Consider the following 9482-nt stretch of genomic DNA (forward strand, 5'->3'; position numbering starts at 1 on the left):
ACTCAGAGTGCACTTTGAAGGGGCCTTGTCAAATTTTTCCCCTTAGAGGGTTCTTAAAAGCACACTTTGTCATACTTTTCCACTCATAAATAGACCAAATAGATGGTTTATTTTCAATAAGCCTCTAAGTTTTAATAGCCTAAATAAAACCTCTGTGCTGAAGTGGACTTGAAGACACAGCAGACCTCTTTTTTGAATCCTCAGAGCACCTACCTCTCGACAAATGGTGCTTAGTGAAGTGCTCTGTCACTCCCAGTAGGATGACGAAAGACTCAGAGAACAAACCAAAGCTATTCTAAATAGTGTGAATCTCAACACTTATCTGACACATTATTCTCACATGGTTTGGCATGAAAAAGAAAAAAGATAAGTCAGATGTGGGAAGGCTGTGAAAGAACCTGGGAGTTACGTAGATACAAAATGTTCTGGTACATTTCTCTGAGGGGTGTGGTATTTTAAGAACTGTCCCAGTTCAGAGGTATGAGGGTGAGGAATAGTCTGACATTTGACATCTTTAGTGTCTGTAGAATAATCTCTAAATGCAAAGGTTAACAGAGTAGTTTTAATAGCCTGCCGGATCGTAAGGGAATTTATGCACACTCACTTCTCCCTACAAGCCTGGCTATTGTTCTGAGACACATGCAGAGAAACATTTAGTAGGGCAATGTATTATTAAGCTGCTGTTCAAGTAAGATGGCAGTGATTTTTTGCTCTTTATTTACAAATTCATTGATTTCCAGAGAGATGATATCTTCCATTTCTTTCTGTTGATTAGATTTTTCATCCCTTTATTTCCCTTGTTTTTTTTTTTTCATCTTTTTACAGACTTGTGCAAGCATCTTGCAGCAGTACAATCTATCAAAACTAGTATTAAGTCTGCTTATACAGCAGTTATTTTGCAGGGTCAATGACAAAGAAAGGTAGAAAATAAATGGAATCAGCTGCACTAATTAACAAATATAAAACAGCATAGAAAGGTTTCCTGGTAGGCTGGAAAATACTGACCAAAAATGACGTTAATATGCCTTACCTGAATGGTGATACACTATATAGATTGTTTGCAGATAGTCATTTCACAGTGAAGAACACCAGATGAAGGGCAGGAAGTGATTTCTGCATAGAGAAGCACAGTAAAATGTCAAAGTTCTGAACAGTTTATGGCTCTTCCAGCTGTTCAAATTGCGGGGCAAAAAACATTTAGAGCTACTTTTGAGTCCTGAAAGTGGTGACACCTTCAGGCAGCAGACATCTAAAGCCTGCATGTGCAGTGTCAGGCAACATTCACATATGGCCGGTTTCCACCGAGTAGTCTGATTTGATCATTACAGTAAGTCATGATTTGCCTGGGTAAACCCTGATCTTGCTTTTGTTTCCCCAGCCAATGATCATCCAGCCTCGCTTTTGTGATGGGATATCCCTTATTTTAGAGGTTTGGATCATTTAGTTCAACTCAGTAACCAGAATCAGTCATTTGGCAACAGTTCAGCTGATTAAATGTGTATTAAATAAAGAACAAAAAATGGAGGAAAGAAAATTCACACTCACTATTGCTGCTTACATAAGAGCAGTTGACAGCAGCTTTGTTGAATGAGATTGTTTGTGAACGGTACACTATTACTCGTTTGCTTACTCTACACAGTTTATTTGGTCAATCAAACAAACAAATATTTGATTTTTTACAAAAAAAATAAAAGTCTCCTTAAATTTGCTGGTAAGTAAAAAAACATACAATGACAATTCCCCATTCAGAGTAAACATTTTAAATAGATTATTCTGTCAGCTGTAAGCATATTACCTTTCATGCTTCTAACTGTCAACAATCATTATACTGAGCTTTAGTCCTGGATTTTTTTCTACCAATCAACATTAACATAAATTATATTATTGTAACCTTTATGTCATTTGGACACTAAATCAGTCAGTCTTAAAAAGTTGAAATAATACTCAGTCCTAGATGCCATTACTCTAAACTTTGATAAAATTTATCCTACATGTATTAGTTAAAAAAAGTAGAAAACACCGGTATAGTCCTTTAAGCACAAAACAATCCAGTGAAAATATTGTATCCCTGATTTAAGAGGATTAGTGAAGATCAAGTAAGTCTGCATTACATGTTTTGATGTTTCTCTCGCATGTGTGCAGGTTGAGACTCTGGAAGAAAATCCCCAGAAGACATGAAAAAAAAAAAAAATTCAACCTTCAGACATCCTGTTTCATCACAACATCCTCTTGCAACTTTCTGTCCTGAAGACTTGATGGGAGAGGGGCTAGTTCTGAGGGAGGAGTTCAGACAAGATGTTAAAAAAAACAAAGTTTATTCTATGGAGAGGTTTTCAGTGATGTCATAAAAAGATGCACTCTTTTAGGAAAGCTCCATCGTCCTACTGTCAGTAAATATAAGTGAGAAAATGAATAAATGAATAATTTTTTTTTCATTTCTTTAGTTTTTTTATATAACATTTATTTAGCCATTATTCCAAGAAGAAGGAGCAGAAAACCTAAAAGCCTTCTTTCCCAGCTCAGTTTGGACTTTGGGAATAACAAACTGCACAAAGTCAAATAAATGCAAGTTTTGCAATCCATGCTTCAAGATTAAAAGTGAGGAAAGGGACTTGGGAATCTTGCCTAGAATGGTTTTATAAATGAAGACGTACCAATGTCCAAAACGACGTGTACTCAAAGAAGTACAGTTGACTTTGAATATAAAGTACAATGGTGAGTGAGAAATCCACAATTTGTGTTAAATCTCAGAGCTCCATGATACACACTGTCCAACATATGAAGTGGTGGATGAGACCGAGATCCAAAGAAGACAATGTCATATTTACAAATGTCAATCTTAGTCCTTAGTTAAAGTGGCCCTTTTTGTAAAGAATTTCCCGCCAATGTTTAATTTCTTTTATGCAAATATTTGAAAAGCCTTTTTCCTTGGATATTGGCATTCAGTTATTACAAAACACCCGAAGTCCCCCCATGACGGGGTTTGCATTAGTCCACTTACCCTGAACAGACCAGTAAATGGGTCAGAGTGAAAACCTTTAAAATAAGCTTCATTATGGAAGAATTATCAACAAACAATGTACGATAATACAATTCTAATGTACCATAAAGTCAGTGATGGAGTGTGTCAAACATTCAATGACATAAAAATTATGAGCTTTTTGTATTTAATAGGGTTATCTTTGTCCAATATTAAAATTTGATGATGACCTGAAACATCTAAGAGTGACAAATATATATATATATATATATATATATATATATATATATATATATATATAAAGAAAGAAATCAGGAAGGGTGAAAATATGTTTTCACAGCGTTGTATTTTTGGTGATAATACTTAAGTTTTAATGAGGTTTGAATAAAGGATTAAAGTAAGAATTATTTTCCTGTGGTAACATATCTATAATAACAACGTGTACTTTTTACTCCAAATTAAATTCTCGTTTATTACTCCACATTTATAAATAAACCTGTACAGTATAAAGTGCATTGTTATAGTAGGGTAACTGAGCAAAACCTTTGTTAATGCCTTTGCACCTACGTTAACTCATGTTGTACTAAACATGTTTGCACACAGATTCTGTTTGTCTGTAGTTTATTCAGAAAGGGTTCCATTTTTTTTTTGGCATCCATCAAAGTCATTTCAAGAGCAGTTTATTCAGAGCAAAAGCACTGAAATCTTACTTTATTTTTTATTTTCTACTCACAGCCCTATAAGACGAGAGACTGAACTGAAAAGACGCCCTCTCTCACCAACTTCTCATGAACTCCTGCAAATAACCCCTATGAGGGTCTCTGTCAGGATGGATCCAGTATTTTCTTCCTCTGTTGTAGAGAAGTCAAAGAGCCACAAAATCGCCTTCATTGCTTTTTTTCTCCACGATATGAGACCATTTCACCCACACTGTAAATTTTATAATATTTAGTCAAAAATGACAAACTAACACACCAGACTCAGTGTGCAACCTTTAAGCACATGAACATTTTTAGCAGATTATGGATCTGAAAAAGACCTCAGAAAATAACAGACTCAGTGTGCAAAGACCTTTACACAACAACCTTAGAGCTGCATTTTCATTAAAATTGATGCTTTCTAGGAAAACTAATACTACAACAGGGTATGTGTAGAAACTCTGACATTCCATTTAATATTTTTAAGAGCTTCTTCAAGACCCTCTTCATAAATTTCATCACTATCACATCTTCATTTTCTAATCTGTTATATTAACAACACAGTTATGTTTATTTTTTTGCTGATAGTAAGACTGGTAGTGTTTCTGATTATAGTATGCAAAGTCGTTTTTGGATAATTTTTGGACAAGACTATGAGGGGAAAAAAAAATCCTGATACCACAATGTATCTGAAAATGGAAGCTCTAAGGTTTTACCTTCAGCCGCCTACCAGCAGCTGTATCACAGTCTAGAAGTACCTATTTTCAAGTGCTGCACTAACAGTTAAAGCTAAAAAAATAAGGCATATATTTAGGTTTCAAGAAAAAAAAATACAAGGTATGTCCATTTCAGGATAGCTATAATACTCTAAAAGCATTCTAAGGCCTAAGACCTCTATAGATTACAATAAATATAAAAACAACATGATTTAAAAACCTCATAGTCTTGCATTTAAGACTTTTTTAAAGGCTTTAATTTTGGCTAAACTGATGTATCAACTTACTAACAACAATACTTTTTAAGACCCTGTATATACCCTGTATTAGTTGCACTCTTTTGCTTTATTTTTCCATTTTTGGTTATTCCTAAAGTCATTTGCACACTGAGTAAATTCTTTTGGATCACTTTTTTTAAGATCTGCAGTCAGACAAAAAACATCATGCATACAGACCTTGTACACTGAGTCTAATGCAATTATTTTTCTATTCATGAGACAAAATAGTCTTATACTTATCACATACTTTAAACTTATTACTGATAAGCACACCACCATAATTTCCAAAGTGCCTTTGTTGCCAAGGGGAAGGGAAAATAAATCCTCTGGGATTTTTTTTTTTCATATCTTCTTCTTCGGCCCTGTCAGCCTATGTGTAAGTTCATCAGGGTCGCATGTACCATGCTGGCAGAGGTGGAGCTCTGTGGGTGGAGGAGATGAAGGAGCAGACACATCAATGGTCATGGGAGTGGGATGAAAGAGTCCTTTGACTCCCTCACAGCTTTGCTGTATCTTTGGATTGATCTGATCTGTCTCCATGTATGGATCTGAGAAGAATACATGTATTAAACATTCTTTTACTCGTGTCCACGGATAAGCATAAATATGGGCTGTGAAGGAGCATGTTTCTTTTCATGTTTCCCCTTGTGGCTGTTTATTGAAGAAGCATAAGGAAAACAAACAAGCTATTAGCATATCAGTCTGGGTCATGGAGATTTAATGAACTGAGCTGTCTGAAAAGCTGAAATGAAGGTCAAAGTAGAATTAGGTCAAACATAATTAATGAACCATGCTTTAGATTAAAATGCCACGTAAACCATGTTTGAATTATTACCTGGTCTGGAAAGCTCTTTGATGAGCTGGGCGATTCCACTGCTTGGCCAGTAGGGGGCATCATTGTCATATTTTTCTGCAGCATCCTTGTAGTTTTCCACAACAGAGTTTGTTTTTGTCTCCAACAATGATGTTCATTTTTAGATTCTACAAAAGAAAACAAGAGGTCAGTGTGTCAGAGGTTGATTTAAATTACATGTATGGAGTCTTTCAGCTATATGACACATTTTTTTGGTATTTGACTCTGTCATTATCTCTGTGTGCGTGTCACAGAGTAAAGACTTCTATTCATCTGTCATTGCACACGTTTGAACTGTCAGTCTCTGTTTTGAATCTATAAAGGCTGGGTGAATCTTCACTCCCAAGACAAATGTTTTTCTCTGAAATGGGGATTTTGGGGGAAACCTGAGCTGTCACCAAACCCGGCACAGATTCATTGTGCTCATCCAGAGACTCACCCCGAGGTTCCACACGGACCAGCAGCATTTTGGACCTATTATCTGAAGGCCTTTTTATTTGATCTCAGATATATTGAGCCTATTGTGTTCACTTTTGCCTTGATGTAACAGAATCTCCAAGGTGAGGTATCTCCCCCTCAAACCTTTTCATCTCAACCTGCTGTGGTCTCTCTGTCATTCTGTCCCTCTCACCGTGTTGTTTTTGTCTCTGCAGCCCTCGGGCAGATCGACGGCCTTGACTCAGGTGAGTCACCAGCAGAGCCCCCTCATCTGGATAACATCCCCGTCACGGTGTGGAGGACCCTAAACTGGAACCAACCGGCTGTGTGATGACTCAAATTGCTGCTGCTTTACTATTACACAGACATGCAGTCAGCTCCCAGCTGGTTCTGTTTACTTTTACTGGTCTCTCTCTGGGTGACCTTTTTTCCACTTATAGAAGTAATTAGGTCAAACCTGCATTAAACTAAAAATACAACAACAAACACAAAGTGAAACCTCAAATCAACAATCAACAATCAATTCTAAAGGTTAAAATAAACGTACTAATGACAGCGGTCAAGTTAAGTGCGGTTTAGCAACAGTGATGAGTTTGTTGTTTATATATCCCAAACACTCCTGATTGCATGTGTTTGAAGGGATTCTTGGAAATTAAGGATGTTTTGTTTGGACTGGCTTGTCTTTAAAATCCCAGAGGGTCACTTTGGTTTGCAAGCAGCAGTCAACAGAACTATAAAACAGCTGATAGCTGCCCATTAGGGACAACTTTGGGCCTATAACAGTGGAAAAACAGCTTGCAAGGGTTTATTGAGAAAAAGGAAGGATACAGCTTCCTACTTTTCTAATGCTAAGAGTTTGAAACTTGGTTGTTTGGTTTGTAAAGCCTTCTTCAGACCAAAGTATGGAGACGAGTTAAAGTTCCCAAACATTTGCAACGGGTCACCTGACACGCCCATATATCCATATTCCACATTCATCTGTAAAACCTCCCATACAAAGTGTTTGGAAAGGCAGGACTAAAAAAAAAAAAACATCTCTGAAGGTGATTGGACGAATGTTTCATTCTTGGCGGCCACTCCCAGATCGTTCATCTGAGAAAGGAAGAGCCGTAATTTGCTGGTACAACCTATTTTCTAGTTTTACATTTTTTTCAATTAAATTTTATTCATAAACAAAGTTCGGCAGTTGCATTCATGAAATAGCTACAAGAAAAATGTCATTAACAAACCAGGAAAGCTATATTAGCTATGTAGCTACATTAGCTACACAGCCTTTATTATCTTTAGCTGAGTTAGCTTAAGCAATAGAGTTTTAGCAAATGAGCTAAAGCTAACTAAGCTATGCAGATAATGTAGAGAAATAGCTTACACAGCTTTGTGAGCTTAGCTTTAGCTCCGTTAACTCTGTAGCTCCATTAGCTACGTAGCTTATGCAGCTGACAGAGCTATGTAAGCTACGCTGGCTGTTTTTGAATGTTTTCATGGAGGGCAAGTTTTTTTTCCTGTAAGTAGACCATTTATTCTGCTTTATTAAACACTTTGTAATTACGTTTATAAGGTCAGGTTTATGACTTTTGTTATCCTAACCCTTACCTTAACCCTACACGAATGTTTAGCCTGACTTTATTTTGAAAGTTTCAGTGTGTATTTCCTTTCTGGGATATACAGCGTCTCCAACGATGGTTGTTAGAGTGGCAGTCAGAAATAAATGGCCTGCAGCCAGACTGTCTTTCTCATTACAGGCAAATCAGCACAACAAGATAAAATGAGATAGAAGACAGCAACGCAGCTCTACAGGTCCACCGATCTGGGCTTTATGGACACCTGACTTTCATGTGTTTTGCACTGAGGAGATGGTTCTGTCTAGCCACTCAACCATAAAGCCCAGATTAGTAAAGGGCTGCAGTGATGGTTGTCCTTCTAGAACTTTGTCCCATCTCCACACAGGAACTCTGCAGCTCCGTCAGAGTGACCATAGGGTTCCTGGTTACCACTCTTACTAAGGCCCCTCTCTCCTGATTGCTCAGTTTGGCCAGACAGCCAGCCAGCTCTCGGAAGAGTCCTGGTTGTGCCAAACTTCTTCCATTTGAGAACTGTGGAGGCCACTGTGCTCCTGGGAACTGTCAGTGCAGCAGATTTTTTTGTAGCCTTCACCAGATCTGTGCCTTGCAACAATCCTGTCTCTCTGAGCTTTGCATGCAGATATTTGCCTTTCCAAATTGTGTCCAATCAATTTAAGTTACCACAGGAGGACTCCAATTAGGGTGTAGAAACATCTCAGCTAGTATCCAGAGAAATAGGAGGCACCTGAGTATTGTTGGGTCTGAATACTTACGCCAATGTGATATTTCAGTTTTATAGTTTTCATACATTAGCAAACATTTCTAAAATTCTGTTTTCCCTTTGATGATGGCATACTGAGGGTAGATTAAGGAGAAAAATATGAATTTAAACCACTGCAGCATCAGGGTGTATCATAACAAAATGAAAAAAGAGGAGGGGGTCTGAATACTTTCTGAATGCACTGACTACAGTAGCTCAAAACAAGGACTGTGAATTTTGCCCCAATCACTTTTATTTGTATTCATTAAAGCATATTTTAAAACGCAAAACACATTTTGATGATGAATATGACCAGATGCACTCATTACAAAAACACTCTCTTAAGGTTAAAAAAGGAATCTAATACTGTTAAAAAAAACCACTAGAAATTCTATGAAGCTGTTGTTACGGTGTTTTTAGGCTGAGTTTAGAAAAGAACAGTGTTTTTAATTCATATATTCAAAGAAAGATGAACTGTATGGTTAAATTTCTGTAGGAGTAAAGATGCTGCAGGGCCTCTCTGGATGACGTCTGTATTTTGACTTACTCAGTCTGTCATCAAACCCAATTCCCCTAGTGTTTTTATCTTCAGGATTTCAACACTACCACCCGGACACTGGAAGATAAATGGCCCTGTTGTGAGGAAATGATCCATTAATTCTGGATCAACTCAACAGGCCAAAAAAAACCCTTACTTTATGACTTCATTTGATAAATCTGAATGACTCAGAAGACACTAAACACTGAAGCCATGAGCACCAACTGTACTCTCAACAAGAGTGAAATAAAATCTCTAAAGCGCTCGTGTTTGTTTCGGGATTGGTACACAAATCTAAAGTCAAACAGAGTTCACGAGGGCAGCCGCTCTGATTCCTTTTGTAGTGAGAACAAGGAGCTCCCAGAGAAGCGGCAGCCGGGTTATTGAGGCTCACCTTTGATGGTCCTCAGCAGGCAGGTGTTCACAATCAGCATTTAAACAACGCCTCTGTTTGAAGTGGCATGAGTTCTACCGAGGGAATGACTCGGGGTTTGATCTCCTTTGGCTTCACATGAAAATAGCTGCACCTGAGGGACCTGCTGTTTGACCCCAACAGACAGCTACACCTGCATCTGACTAAATCTGCCCCTGGCGCACCTTGATCTGAGATTTTTATCCTCAGTTATCTACTTATGAAAACTATAAATACTTTTTTACTT

Source organism: Cheilinus undulatus, linkage group 16 (assembly GCF_018320785.1).
Source record: "Cheilinus undulatus linkage group 16, ASM1832078v1, whole genome shotgun sequence".
Lineage (NCBI taxonomy): Eukaryota > Metazoa > Chordata > Actinopteri > Labriformes > Labridae > Cheilinus > Cheilinus undulatus.